We start from the raw sequence: 16,671 nt of genomic DNA, 5'->3' as shown, positions 1-16,671 counted from the left end.
CCCACATGCCAGCATTGGCAGCTGAAGAATAGAGAGGCTGGCCCATCAAAGGCCTGATGGACTGACCTACAGAGTAGGACCCCACCGAAGGTGCCCCTTTAAATGCCTGGTGTGCCGATCTACAGAGTAGGACCTCAGCCAGGGGGGCCCCTCCATGTGCCTGATGCACCGAACAACAGAGAAGGACCCCAGGCAAGGGAGCCCTCTAAGTACCTGAATGGACAGAGCTACGGAGAAAGACTGGCCAAAGAGGCCTTCTGATCACCAGCTACAAGAGGCTCAAAAAAAAGACTCTGTTAGAGCCATAACTCCTGCGGCAGAGGCAGTCTGTGTCCCTCCACACTTGGTGCCACCAGGGTCCCCACAAGCCAAGCAGCTGTGCCACCTTCACGCTCAACTCTCACTGGGGCAGAGCTGCCACAGGCAAAAAAAAATTCTTGTGGCTATGCATGCAGGGTTGCTTCGGTTATGTCCCACTCTTTGCGACCCTGTAGACCCTGCCAGGCTTCTCGGTCGGGATTTCTCCAGGCAAGGATATACTGGAGGATATTGGCCAGTACAGGTTACCCTACCCTTCTAGAGCACTGTATTTCCTGCTGCCCTGGCCACCAACTCCCATGGGTACCTGGTCCTTCCAAAACCCTTGCAACCCAAACAGCTGCACCACCGCCACACCTGGCCCTCACAGGAAACCCAAGTCCTCCAGGGCAAAGCCTCAAGGGCAAACCCCAGTAGACGACCCACGTGCAGAGGTGGAAATAGAACAACAGTTGAAATCCAGGGGCAATGTGGCTAAGGAAGAAGACTCAAAACATTCCCACCAGCTATACAAGCTGCAGGTTAAATCCACACCATCAACTAGGCAGACTCTGTGTCTATGGAAATGTAAAAGGTCATTGAGAGATCCCACAAAAGAAAACGCACTAGTTTGATAGCTGTGGACACTGGAGGCAAGAACACAGAGTAGGACCAGATTAGAGTCTGAGCTGCCCCCACAGCAGGTCCAGAGATCAGCACAGTGTTGGAGGGCCTCCTAGGGAGGTGAGGTGGACTGTGACTCCCAGCGAGGGAAAGGACTTGACAGCAGTGACTCAAGAAAAACATTTATTATTCTTATGTTTTGACTTGTTCTGTAGATTCTTTTGAAATTTTTCCCCTCCCCCGTGCCACCTTCTGTTATCAGTTCAGTTCAGTCACTCAGTCGTGTCTGACTCTTTGTGACTCCATGGACTGCAGCACACCAGGCCTCCCTGTCCATCACCAACTCCCAGAGTTTACTCAAACTCATGTCCATTGAACCATCTAACCATCTCATCCTCTGTCACCCCTTCTTCTTCTGCCTTCAATCTTTCCCAGCATCAGGGTCTTTTGCAATGAGTCAGTTCTTTGCATCAGGTGGCCAAAGCATGAGAGTTTCAGCCTCAACATCAGTCCTTCCAATGAATATTCAGGACTGATTTCCTTTAGGAGGGACTGGTTGGATCTCCTTGTAGTCCAAGGGACTCTCAAGAGTCTTCTCTTAACACCACAGTTCAAAAGCATCAATTCTTCAGTGTTCAGCTTTCTTTATAGTCCAATTCTCACATCCATACATGACTACTGGAAAAGCCATAGCCTTGACTAGATGGACCTTTGTTGGCAAAGTAATGTCTCTGCTTTTTAATATGCTGTCTAGGTTGGTCATAACTTTTCTTCCAAGGAGTAAGCATCTTTTAATTTTATGGCTGCAGTCATCTGCAAATAATTTTATGTTGCAGTGATTTTGGAGCCCCCCCAAAACAGACTGTCACAGTTTCCACTATTTCCCCATCCATTTGCCATGAAGGGAAGGGACCAGATGCCATGATCTTAGTTTTCTAAATGTTGAGCTTTAAGCCAGCTTTTTTCACTCTCCTCTTTCACTTTCATCAAGAGGCTCTTTAGTTCTTTGCTTTCTGCCATAAGGGTGGTGTAATCTGCATATCTGAAGTTATTGATATTTCTCCCAGCAATCTTGATACAGCTTGTGCTTCAACCAGTCCAGCATTTCTCATGATGTACTCTGCATATAAGTTAAATAAGCAGGGTGACAACATACACCCTTGATGTACTCCTTTCCCAATTTAAGTTCATGGTTCACGTACTGTTGAAGCCTGGTTTGGAGAATTTTGAGCATTACTTTACTAGCGTGTGAGATGAGTGCAATTGTGTGGTAGTTTGAGCATTCTTTGGCATTGCATTTCTTTGGGATTGCAATAAAAATTAACCTTTTCCTGTCCTGTAGCCACTGATGAGTTTTCCAGATTTCCTGGCATATTGAGTGCAGCACTTTCACAGCATCATCTTTTAGGATTTGAAATAGATCAACTGGAATTCCATCACCTCCACTAGCTTTGTTTGTACTGATGCTTCCTAAGGCCCACTTGACTTTGCATTCCAGAGTGTCTGGCTCTCAGTGAGTGATCATACCATCGTGACTATCTGGGTCATGAAGATCTTTTTTGTTCAGTTCTTCTGTGTATTGTTGCCACCTCTTCTTAATATCTTCTGCTTCTGTTGGGTCCATACCATTTCTGTCCTTTATTGTGTCCATCTTTGCATGAAATGTTCCCTTGGTATCTCTAATTTTCTTGAAGAGATCTCTAGTCTTTCCCATTCTATTGTTTTCCTCTATTTCTTTACATTGATCACTGAGGAAGGCTTTCCTATCTCTCCCTGCTATTCTTTGGAACTCTGCATTCAAATGAGTATATGTTTCCGTTTCTCCTTTGCTTTTCACTTCTCTTTTTTTCACAGATATTTGTAAGGCCTCCTATGACAGCCATTTTTCTTTTTTGCATTTCTTTTTCTTGAGGATGGTCTTGATCCCTGTCTCCTGTACAATGTCACAAACTTCCATAGTTCATCAGACACTCTATCCGATCTAATCCCTTGAATTTATTTCTCACTTCCACTGTATAATCATAAGGGATTTGATTTAAGTCATACCTGAATGGTCTAGTGTTTTCCCCAACTTTCTTCAATTTCAGTCTGAATTTGGCAATAAGGAGTTCATGATCTGAGCCACAGTCAGCTCCTGGTCTTGTTTTTGCTGACTGTATAGAGCTTCTCCATCTTTGGCTGCAAAGAATATAATCAATCTGATTTTGGTGTTGGCCATCTGGTGATGTCCATGTGTAGAGTCTTCTCTTGTGTTGTTGGAAGAGGGTGTTTGCCATGACCAGTATGTTCTCTTGAAAGAACTCTATTAGCCTTTGCCCTGCTTCATTCTGTACTCCAAGGCCAAATTTGCCTGTTACTCCAGGTGTTTCTTGACTTCCTACTTTTGCATTTCAGTTCTCTATGATGAAAAGGACATCTTTTTTGGATGTTAGTTCTAGAAGGTCTTGTAGGTCTTCATAGAACCATTCAACTTCAGCTTCTTCAGCATTACTGGTCAGGGCATAGATTACTGGATTACTGTGATATTAATTGTTTGCCTTGGAAACGAAATCATTCAGTTGTTTTTGAGATTGCATCCAAGTACCACTGCATTTCGGACTCTTTTGTTGAGTATGATGACTACTCCATTTCTTCTAAGGGGTTCTTGCCCACAGTAGTAGATATAATGGTGATCTGAGTTAAATTCACCCATTCCAGTCCATTTTAGTTCACTGATTCCTAAAATGTCGATGTTCACTCTTGCCATCTCCTGTTGGACTACTTCTAATTTGCTTTGATTCATGGACCTAACATTCCAGGTTCCTATGCAATATTAGTCACTCAGTCATGTCCAACTCTTTGTGACCCCACAAACTGTAGCCCACCAGGCTTCTCTGTCCATGGAATTCTCCAGGCAAGGATACTGGAGTGGATTGCCATTCCTTTCTCCATCAGATCTTCCTAACCCAGGGATTGAACCCTGGGCTCCTGCATCGCAGGCAGATTCTTTACCATTTGAGCTCAGGGAGGCACCCCCTCTGTTGTAGTTGTTGATTTTATTGTCACTATGAAATCTAATTAAACTTTTGAACTTTTGTTTTTTTCTTCAGTCACATTTTTTATTGTTGGTTTAACCCTCTGCCTCTACGTTGGGCTTTTGCAGTTCTGTGGAGTTTTCTTTCCCTTTTTTTTTTCTTCTTTTTTTTTTAACTTTATTTTTTAATTTTTAAAAACCTATTATTATTTTTTCTACATTTATTCCTTTGTTTGCTTTTCCTACTGTTCTTTTCCCCATGCAGTTAGTCTTTAATGTATATAAATCTTCATGAACCCCTATTTAACTTTGCATATCTATTCTTTTCTTTTCTAAATCTATTTCTTTTCTTTCTGTCCTTTATTCTCAACATATTTGTTAGTTTTATTTTCATTCCTTTATTCCCCAGTTGGCACCTTGCTTTAGTTTTATTTTCCAGTTTGTGCTTTAGTAAGTTTCATTCTTAACTGGTAGATATAAGTCTTGGTTTCCTTTGTTCACTGGATCAATCTACCGTACTTTATTTTTGTTGGACTGTTTTGACTTTGCTTATGGGTGTATATGTGTCTACTCCATTATTTTAATTATTATTTGCCTGATTTTGTAACTACCATTTGTCTGGGGTTCATGTTTGGTTTTTCCTTTTGGTTATTTGTTTTAATCTCACTTAATGCCATAACAAAGCACTTGTGGAATCTTTGTTCCTGACCAGAGACCAAGCCCTGAGCCTTTGGAGTGGGAACACCGACTTTAAGACCCTAGGCCACCAGAGACCTAACCCTGCTGCTGCTGCTGCTAAGTCGCTTCAGTCGTGTCCGACTCTGTGCAACCCCTTAGACGGCAGCCCACCAGAAGTATCAAATAGTGAGAACTCACACAAACAAAACCACTTGAATACAAGACCCAGCATCGCCCAGCCACCAGTAGCACCCTGTGCAGGAAGCCTCGTCTAAACAACAAACAAAACAAAAATACAAACCCAGTCATCAAGAGACAGGATTACCACCTCACTCAGCCTTGCCCATCAGAGGAAAAACAAACAAAAACACTCAGCACAAATGTAGGAGACAGGAAGAATAAAAGAAAACCAGGCCTCAGCAAGGGCGCAAAAGAAATTTATAATTATTGATAAACTGAATGCTGTAAGGCATGAGACTCTTGGAACAAGTCCAGAGGGAACAGTTCATAATCTTGAAAACAATATATGATCCTGGGGTCAGAAAACCAACCCAGACTGTTTCCCAACTGGCATCTCAGAGTCACACATTTTACATATCTGGTGGAAAATCTGTAGATAAGAATATTAGTCTTAGTTACTGATTTGTTATTGATTACTGTTTCTTAGTTACTCAGTGATTAATGATCACTTTGTTCTTTGGCCCTGAAGGCCACGTGAGTTATAGCTTAACTCCCTGCACATTGTTTCCTTCAAAGCTGAGAGTATAGTAAAGCTGGCTTGGATTCCATTTCGGCACCTTCACCTTGGAACGGTGTTGGTCACCGGATCCTCGCTTTTCATTGAATTCTTGTGTCTTGTTTCTCATTCTCCCCTGTATCGCGCTTTCGGAAATCCTACTTGTTGAGCTGGTCTCTCTCGACACAAAAATCTCACCCTATATGAAGCTTACACAAACCACTGGACCAACCTTAGGAGGGCAGAAACCAAAAGGAAGAAAGAATTCAATCTTAAAGGCTGAGAAAAGGAGACCTCAAACACAATAAGTTAAAAAAAAATAATGAAAAGGCAGAGAATACTACACCAACGAAGGAACAAACTAGAAATACAGAAGTCCAAATAAATGAAAAGGAAATAGGCAAACTACCTGAAAAAGAATTCAGAATAATGATAGTAAAGATGATCAAAAACCTTGAAAACAAAATGGAGAAAATGCAAGAATCAATTAACAAAGACCTAGAAGATTTAAAGAATAAACAAAGAGATGAACAACACAATTACTGAAATTAAAAATATCTAGAAGGAATCAATACAGAATATCTGAAGCAGAAGAACGAATCAGTGAGCTGGAAGAGAAAATGGTGGAAATAACTTCTGAAGAGCAGAATAAAGTAAGAAGAATGAAAAGAACTGAGGGTAGTCTCAGAGACCTCTCGGACAATATCAAACATACCAACATTCGAATTATAGGAGTCCCAGAAGAAGAGAAAAAGAAAGGGTATGAGAAAATTTTTGAAGAGATTATATTTGAAAATTTCCCCAACATGGAAAAGGAAATAGTCAATCAAGTCCAAGAGGCACAAATAGCCCCATACAGGATAAACCCAAGGAGAAACATGCCAAGACACATACTTAATCAAACTAACAAAGACTAAACACATTGAAATAATATTAAAAGCAGCAAGGGAAAAGCAACAAGTAACATACAAGGGAAACCCCATACATTTAACAGCTGATCTTTCAGCAGAAACTCTGCAGGCCAGAAGGGAATGGCAGGATATATTTAAAGTACTGAAAGGGAAAAAAAATCTACAACCAAGATTACTGTACCCAGCAAGGATCTCATTCAAAATTGATGGAGAAATAGAAAGCTTTTCAGACAAGCAGAAGTTAAGAGAATTCAGTACCACCAAACCATCTTTTCAACAAATGTTAAAGGGACTTATATAGTCAAAAATATAAGAGAAGAAAAAGATCTACAAAATCAATCCTGAACAATTAGAAAATGGCAAAAGGAACATATATATCAATAATTACTTTATATGTAAATGGATTAAATGTTCCAACCAAAAGACACAGACTGGCTGAGAGAATACAAAAACAAGACCCATATATATGCTGTCTACAAGAAATCCACTTCAGACCTAAAGACACACAGACTGAAAGTGAAAAGATGGAAAAATATATTCCATGCAAATGGGAAGCAAAAGAGAGCTGGAGTAGCAATCTCATATCAGACAAAATAGACCTTAAAATAAAGAAGATAATAAGAGGGAGGACACTACATAATGATCAAGGAATCAATCCAAGAGGAAGACAATTGTAAATACCTATGCACCAACATAGGAGCACCTGAATACATAAGACAAACACTGACAGACATAAAAGAAGAAATTGACAGTAACACAATAATAGTGGGAGACTTTAACACCCCACTCACACCAATGGACAGATCATCAAAACACAAAATTAATAAGGAAACACAAGTCTTAAATGATACATAATATGGGATGGATCTCATTGATATCTTCAGGACATTCCATCCAAATGCAGAAGAATACACCTTCTTCTCAAGTGCACATGGAACATTCTCCAGGATAGACCACATCTTGGGTCACAAATCAAACTCAGTAAATTTAAGGAAATTGAAATCATATCAAGCATCTTCTCTGACCACAATGCTATGAGACTAGATATAAATTACAAGGAAAAAAAAATTGTAAGAAACACAAACACATGGAGATTAAGGAATACATTCCTAAATAACCAACAGGTTATGGAAGAAATCAAAAAGGAAATAAAAAAAAATTTCTAGAAACATATGACAATGAAAACAATAATTCTCTAGTATCATTAAATATTTACCTAGACCCCTTTATAACAAATATAGATAATGAGTGGTTATCTATTGCTATGCAACAGTTCAGTCGCTCAATCGTGTCCGACTCTTTGCGACCCCATAAATTGCAGCACGCCAGGCCTCCCTATCTATCACCAACTCCTGGAGTTCACCCAGACTCACGTCCATCGAGTCAGTGATGCCATCCAGCCATCTCATCCTCTGTCGTCCCCTTCTCCTCGTGCCCCCAATCCCTCCCAGCATGAGTCTTTTCCAATGAGTCAACTCTTCGCATGAGGTGGCCAAAGTACTGGAGTTTCAGCTTTAGCATCATTCCTTCCAAAGAAATCCCAGGGCTGATCTCCTTCAGAATGGACTGGTTGCATCTCCTTGCAGTCCAAGGGACTCTCAAGAGTCTTCTCCAGCACCACAGTTCAAAAGCATCAATTCTTCAGTGCTCAGCCTTCTTCACAGTCCAACTCTCACATCCATACATGACCACAGGAAAAACCATAGCCTTGACTTAGACGGACCTTTGTTGGCAAAGTAATGTCTCTGCTTTTCAATATGCTATCTAGGTTGGTCATAACTTTCCTTCCAAGGAGTAAGCGTCTTTTAATTTCATGGCTGCAGTCACCATCTGCAGTGATTTTGGAGCCCAGAAAAATAAAGTCTGACACTGTTGCCACTGTTTCCCCATCAATTTTCCATGAAGTGATGGGACCAGATGCCATGATCTTCGTTTTCTGAATGTTGAGCTTTAAACCAACTTTTTCACTCTCCTCTTTAAGTTTCATCAAGAGGCTCTTTAGTTCCTCTTCACTTTCTGCCATAAGGGTGGTGTCATCTGCATATCTGAGGTTATTGATATTTCTCCCAGCAATCTTGATTCCAGCTTGTGCTTCTTCCAGCCCAGCGTTTCTCATGATGTACTCTACATAGAAGTTAAATAAGTAGGGTGACAATGTACAGCCTTGAAGTATTCCTTTTCCTATTTGGAACCAGTCTGTTGTTCCATGTCCAGTTCTAACTGTTGCTTCCTGACCTGCATATAGGTTTTTTAAGGGGCAGGTCAGGTGGCCTGGTATTCCCATCTCTTTCAGAATTTTCCACAGTTTATTGTGATCCACACAGTCAAAGGCTTTGGCATAGTCAATAAAGCAGAAATAGATGTTTTTCTGGAACTCTCTTGCTTTTTCTATGATCCAGCGGATGTTGGCAATTTGATCTCTGGTTCCTGTGCCTTTTCTAAAACCAGCTTGAACATCTGGAAGTTCATGGTTCATGTATTGCTGAAGCCTGGCTTGGAGAATTTTGAGCATTACTTTACTAGTGTGTGAGATGAATGCAATTGTGCAGTAGTTTGAGCATTCTTTGGCATTTACTTTCTTTGGAACTGGAATGAAAACTGACCTTTTCCAGTCCTGTGGCCACTGCTGAGTTTTCCAAATTTGCTGGCATATTGAGTGCAGCACTTTCACAGCATCATCTTGTATGATTTGAAATAGCTCAACTGGAATTCCATCACCTCCACTAGCTTTGTTCGTAGTGATGCTTTCTAAGGCCCACTTGACTTCTCATTCCAGGATGTCTGGCTCTAGGTCAGTGATCACACCATCATGATTATCTGGGTTGTGAAGATCTTTTTTGTACAGTTCTTCTGTGTATTCTTGCCATCTCTTTTTAATATCTTCTGCTTCTGTTAGGTCCATACCATTTCTGTCCTTTATCGAGCCCATCTTTGCATGAAATGTTCCCTTGGTATCTCTAATTTTCTTGAAGAGATCTCTAGTCTTTCCCATTCTGTTGTTTTCCTCTATTTCTTTGCATTGATCCCTGAGGAAGGCTTTCTTATCTCTTCTTGCTATTCTTTGGAACTCTGTATTCAGATGCTTATATCTTTCCTTTTCTCCTTTGCTTTTCACTTCTTTTCTTTTCACAGCTATTTGTAAGGCCTCCCCAGACAGCCATTTTGCTTTTTTGCATTTCTTTTCCATGGGGATGGTCTTGATCCCTGTCTCTACCCCAAAGCCTAGAGGCTTTAAAGATGAACTCATTATTCTTAAAACATAGGAGTGTTTATTAAAAACATAGGAGTGTTTTTAGTCATTAAACTAATATCTTTGGGAGGATTCAGATATTTCATTTCTTCTTGAGTCAGTTTTGGTTAAGTTTTAATTTTCTAGGAATTTGTCTTTTTCGTTTAAGTTTTAAAATTTATTAGTGTATATCTTTTTATAATGTCTATAGTATCTATTGATATATTTCCTTTTTCATTTCTAATATTTTTTTTTTTTGTACATGCATGGTAATTTGCTTCAGTTGTGTCTGACTTTTACTACCCTATGGATTGTAGCCCACCAGCCTCCTCTGTCCATGGGATTCTCCAGGCAGGAATACTGGAATGGGTTGCCATGCCCTCCTTCAGGGAATCTTCCCAACTCTGGGATTGAACCCATGCCTCTTACATCTCCTGCATTAGCAGGCAAGTTCTTTGCCTCTAGCGCCACCTGGGAGGCTCAAAATTGATTGTTTGTACCTCTTCTCTTTTTTTCTTTATCGGTGAAATTAGAGATCTGTCAATTTTACTGATCTCAAAGAAACAAATTTTGTTAATTTTCACTATTGTGAATTAGTTTTCTTATTTTTAATTTCTGCTTTTATCTTTGTTACTTCTTATCTCCATCTTTCTTTGGATTTATTTTACTATTCTTTTCCTAATTTCTTAAATTGGAATTCTTTGTTCAATAATGTGTAGCTCTTTTTCACTCCTAATTGGTGCAACAGGAGTTATATGTCTCTACTTATTGTTTTAAGACTTCCCTGGTGGCTCAGACAGTAAAGCGCCTGTCTACAATGCAGGAGACCTGGGTTCCATCCCTGGGTCGGGAAGATCCCCTGGAGAAGGAAATGGCAATCCACTCCAGTACTATTGCCTGGAAAATCCCATGGACAGAGGATTGGCTACAGTCAATGGGGTCGCAAAGAGTCGGACACGACTGAGCGACTTTCCTTCCTACTTATTGTTTTAGCAGCATACCAAAAACTTTGATATGTATAATTTTCATTATTGTTTAGTTCTAAATATTGCCTAATTTCTTAATTACTGTTATAATTTTTTTGACTAGTTATTTAGAAGTGTAGTTCTTTATTTTCAACTATGGTATATTTCTAGCTATTATTTTGTTAATTGGTTCCCAAGATATGTGATCTGTCTGATAACATTCTTTTGAAACTTGTTGAGACTTGTTTTATTGACTAGTATGGGATTATTTTTTGTTACAACTTTTTTTTTCTTCTTTCACACATTGACAATTATCTTTGCCATCCCTTGGGAGATAGAGTTTATTCTAGTACATTTTTCCATTGAGGTTGTATGCCTTGGGTCCTAGCTCCATAGTCTGTTCACACCCTGGATTATATCTTCTCTACCCTAGTCTCAGAAGGCATGCATATCAAAGATCCTGTTCACCCAGTTCAGTGCATGCCCTCAAAATGGAAGCAGAATCAGTATTCTCTCTTCCCTGCCTGTTACCTTTTAGTTTTTTTTTTTAATTGAATTGTAATTGATTTACAATGTTGTGTTAATTTCTGCTGTACAGCAAAGTGACTTAGTTATACATCCATACATTTATATATATTATTTTTTTAAATATCCAGTCTTTTTTATTCTTTTCCATTATGCTATATCCCAGGGTTTGAATATAGTGCCCTGTGCTACACAGTAGGACTTTGTTGTTCATCCTTTCTCTTCCCTGTTAGTTTTTTTTTTTTTTTTTAACTTTACAATATTGTATTGGTTTTGTCATATATGAACACGAATCTGCCACTGGTATACACATGTTCCCCATCCTGAACCCTCCTTCCTCCTCCCTCCCCGTGCCATCCCTCTGGGTCGTCCCAGTGCACCAGCCCCAAGCATCCAGTATTGTGCATCGAACCTGGACTGGAGACTCGTTTCATACATGATATTATACATGTTTCAATGCCATTCTCCCAAATCTCCCCACCCTCTCCCTCTCCCACAGAGTCCATAAGACTGATCTATACATCAGTGTCTCTTTTGCTGTCTCATACACAGGGTTATTGTTACCATCTTTCTAAATTCCATATATATGCGTTAGTATGCTGTATTGGTGTTTTTCTTTCTGGCTTACTTCACTCTGTATAATAGGCTCCAGTTTCATCCACCTCATTAGAACTGATTCAAATGTATTCTTTTTAATGGCTGAGTAATACTCCATTGTGTATATGTACCACAGCTTTCTTATCCATTCATCTGCTGATGGACATCTAGGTTGCTTCCATGTCCTGGCTCCCTGTTAGTTTTTGACCAGAGTATTTCTTACAGTCTTTTCTAGCCAGTTTGTTGTTGGATTTAAGAAGATTTTTTAAAAAATAAATATTATCCATCACTTTTCATTGGTTGTGAACCTAGTCTGCATACATCAATCAGCAGAAGCCCATATTGGCATCTTATTTGATTACTGTTGAATTCCCATAACACATAGTAAGTAACATGTTCAAGGAAATTTAAGACCTGGTCATTTCTTGATGTAATCACTAGAAATACTGTTAGGGAAAAATTTAACAGAATATATACAGTGAGTGATCAGAATTATTAACCAAACTTCAAATAGAGAAATATACCCTGGAAAGAGAAAAATGATGTTTTTAAGTATCATTCAAAGTCCTCAAAAATACGGCCAATAAATCTGAATAATTCTGAAATGACTCCCATATGTTCACTAAAAAGATACACAGGGGTGTTCATAGCACCATCTCGCCCATCAAAAATTGAAGAAAGAAATAGAACCAGCAAATACCTATCAATGGTAGGATAGATAAACAAGTTGTGGAATGCTTCAAAGCAATGACAATGAACAAACTACCACTTGATGCAGCTGGTTACACGAATTTCATAAATACAGTGTTGAATGAGAGAAGCTCAGTAAAATAATATATAAATTTGTATGATTCTATTTATATGACATTCAAACACAGACAATGAATTTATTGAGTTATAATTCAAGATGATTGTTAACCCTTGAGAGAAGCTAGTGACAAGACACACGAGGACTTCTAAGGATCTGGTCATGTCCAGTTTCTTATCTGAAAGATTGTTATATAGGTGTACTCATTTTATGAAAGTTAGTTGAACTGTCCACTTTTAATGTGTGCATTTTTGGTATATATACTTCAGTAAAATTTTATGTTACAAAAAATCCAAAGTGAAAGATTAAAAGCCATGAATTTATTTAAGAAATAAAATATTTCCCTGGTGCTGCTCTTGATTTTAAAAAGTAAGATTGTGCTAGTGAAGTGTTAACATAATGACATTGTAGCTGTTTAATGACTTGTTTGGGAAAGCTTGGGACCTTGAGCTTGAGAAGTGGGAATAGGAATATGGAGATATTTTTCTTCTAAGTTTAGGAAAACACTGCTTTCCCCAGATCGGGCTATACTGTAGAATTGTAAAGGGCTTTTCCTTTTTTTCCCCAGTAAATTTTTTTTTTAATTGAACTGTAGTTAATCTTCAGTGTTGTGTTAGTTTCAAATATACAGCAAAATGATTCAGTTTTACATATATATATATATATACACACACACATATATGTTTATATACATTCATATATATATATATATATATATACACACACATATATGTTGGTTTTCAGATACTTTTCCATTATCAGTTATTATAAAATGTTGAATATAGTTCCCTATGCTATACAGTTTTACAGTGGTTATGTTTACTGATCACCTGCAGAATTCCTGGAAAGTTAAAGATCTGTCCTTTTGAGCTAGTACAAAAAGGCTCCAGCACAGAAATCCCTTTTCCAGCTTTGTGTAACTTTAGAGATATCACTTACGGAGCTTTAGTTTTGTCATCTGAAATATACCAATACAATATTAGGTTACTGAAAGGGTAAAACATTTGCAACCATGCCTCACAGATGGTTAGCTGTTTTAGATGGCTGGATGGTTTGGGCTCTTCTTGGGACATCAGAGGTCTGAGCCATGTGTTAATCTTCTTCTTTGACAGTTGTCCTCAATCCACTCGAAGCCTGTTACTTCAACTGTACAAAGAGAATACCTGCCTACCACTCTGTCTGGTACCTGGTAAGTAATCTTCTGATTATTAATAATATTATTAAAATATTGTCACATAGCAAGTTGGGTTCTATTTGTCTTAATTTCTGCAGTGACTTATCATCCAAGTGCCATTATTTCCGTGGGAACACTAAATTATTCCTCTGCATCTACCACAAAGAAAATTCTTCAGTGGGCTTCCATTCCCTGCCATTGCCCTCTCTGTAAAATTTTCTTTGTCACCAGTAAAGCATCATCATCTCACTAAGAAATGCAGTGGGTGGTTTCATTCTAGATCTATGGTTTGTCTTGGGCTAGAGAAAAATCCCAAGTTCTCTAAGGAAGAACTCCAAGTCCAGCTTACTTGCCAAGACTTGTCAATAGATTTGTGGATTCTTTACAAGAAGAATTTTGGCTCCTCATTTTAATTTATGCCTCAACTTTAAACATAGATTATCCCTTATTCTGTTGTTTGCCAGGATTCCTGCATTTTTCATTTTAACCTCATTTTCTGCATCGTAGGTTTCCATTCTGAGATGGAGATAAATCATGCTGTCTCAACCTGTTTGTAGTGTATTAATCATCCAGTTCTCTTCAATGGGCTTTTCATATGGTTGCTTGGTTTACATCTGTTATTCCTTTCTCACACAAGATGCACAGCCTATTTCTATTTCCTATTTCTTTAAAAAAAAATCTGATATAGAACAGTGTATTTTTCCCATGACATTTCCATTGGTTGAATATTTATCAAAAATTATTTGACTTAGGGGGACTCCATCATTTTTATTTACATTATTTCATGGTATTTCACCTCCCAAATCCCTAAAGGAAAGCAGCATCAGCAATGACCTCTCCAACTGATTTCCTCAAGTCTTCCTTTTTAGAGCTTAGACAGGTCTCACATTTCTTGAGGGCAGAGATTACCTGTTTCATTTATCATCTTAATCCACAGGTAAACCTAGTGATTCTTTTGCTACAGTAGGATATAGAGAGGAATTAATTTGCAAGGGAAATTTAAAAAAACTGAACTTTTATACTCTTAAGACAGGATGTTGGGAGAAACTTATTCTTCAAAAATGTGTATCTTTTCTGAAGACTCAGTTATTCCTGAAGTGAGCATAAGTTATGATTTTTTACTTTAAAATTAGAGTTAAGATAGAAACTGTTACTAAAGTCTTGTATAGACATTCTGCTACTGCCAATTACTTTAGTCATATGATAGTAACCATGACATCACTGGTATAACCTAATATTCATTTGAGTTTGGGGTTATGTTTTGACAGTGACCTTCATCTGTGCTTTTGAAAAGATAGATAAGAAATTGCTCTGTCTCCTCCACCCCAAGGAAGCATTTGTAGGCTATTATTGGTATGTTTCGACATATATTAGTTGAAACTAGAAAACAAACTTTCAAGTGCTCCCAAACAGTATGTCTGCATTTCACGTGGCTGGGATTCATAATTTTCTCTGCTTTTTCTCTTTCCCTGGTTCTCCAACTTTCCTCTTAAGTGTCACTGTTCCCAGGGTTCCATATTTGCTCCTTTTTCTTCTCATATTACACACTTTCCTTGTGTCTACAAACATTGTCACCACCCACACTCCTCAACTCCCACATTTCCATCCCCATCTCACTTTTCAGCTTTCCTTTCTTTAACTCCAGCTACTGGCCCGCCCTGGAAGGTGTTTTCCTTGGATCTCAGTATCCGAGAATGGGTGGTTCTCTGAAATTATCGACCTTCTTTTGACTTAGGGTCTCAATGAAAGATGTACTTGATTGTGTTTTTCTGTTTTGCCACTAGGAAGCTCAGGGCAGATTTGGTGGCCTATCTGTGGTTGCTGTTTGGGGTCTGTTTTTTGTGTATTAACTTCCCTTGTAATTCTCTTCACTTCAGTTTTTCATCTATTTGTTTTCATCTTGCTATAATGCATGTATTTATTTAGACTTGGTTTGGAATAGTCAAGGTATGCCTATAAGTAATACGATGTGATTATATATATATATATCCCTTCGGAATAGCTCCACCCTGATGGTCCATGTGCATATAACTTAATGTCAGTATGTTAGAAATATATCCTCCTCCTAATATTCTCTGCCACAAACTAATCCAACTAGTCTCCCAGACCAGTAGTAATCCTAACTTAATCTTCAACTCTTCTTTCTCTCTTTCCCACATTATATCCAATTAGTCACCAAATTCTCCCGGTGTTTCATGAGATTTCCTCTTCATTCCCACTGTCACTGTCCAACTGGACTATTGCAACAGCTTCTTGGTGCTCCAGTTTGTTCTATGTTCTGCTTCCAGAACAACCTTCCTAAAATATATATCAGATTAGTGACCTATTTTGAAACCCTTCACTGTTTTCCCATGGCCCACAAAATAAATTCCAAACAGGGCTCTTCATGATTTGAACAGTGAACTCTTTCCTCTCCATAGTGGGATCTTATTCTCCCTTCTGGGGGTCCCCCACTGCCTGAGTAACCATTGGATTCCTTTAGAATAAGACCCTGAGACAGAATGGGTGTGCAGGAGTTTGATCTGGGGAGGGTCTTGGGATTACCAAGTCAAGAAGGGAAAAAAGCAGAAAGGGGCTAAGAGAGAAGTCAGGATGTGACAAGAGTCAGCTTGTGTGAAAACTCAGATAACTGTAAATCAGGGCTTTCCCTCCTGCCTTGGAGAGCCTGCTTATCAGTTCACCTCTGGTTGCAGTGCAGTCTTAGACAAGGCCTCTGAGGAACCCACCAGGTGTCTGAAAGCTGGAATGGCCTTTCAGGGTTGTCTTAAACTTGAGGTGAGGGAGCTGGACTTTTAGGTGAAAAAAGATGTTGGTTCCTCCTGACATTTGCATGTATTTCAGGCCACTTTATTGTAAACACCCAATAGCAAATGCTTGGATATGTATAGCTCTCTGTACTTTTCCAGTGCATTATCTCAGGTTAATGTATAGGTTTCTGACCCTGTCATACCTGCTCTTTACACACACACTGTCATACCCTAGTGTAATAGCCTGGTTACTATATTTACTTCCTCAGTGTAAAATAGGTGTATGTCCCCTGAAGATCTTACCTTTATTATTCAAATTCATTTCAACATGTGTTAGCAGTGCCAAAGTAAACAATGCTGGCAACAA

This window comes from Bos mutus, chromosome 9 (assembly GCF_027580195.1).
Source record: "Bos mutus isolate GX-2022 chromosome 9, NWIPB_WYAK_1.1, whole genome shotgun sequence".
NCBI lineage: Eukaryota > Metazoa > Chordata > Mammalia > Artiodactyla > Bovidae > Bos > Bos mutus.
The sequence above is the reverse complement of the archived record's forward strand: the minus strand, read 5'-3'. Positions refer to the sequence as shown.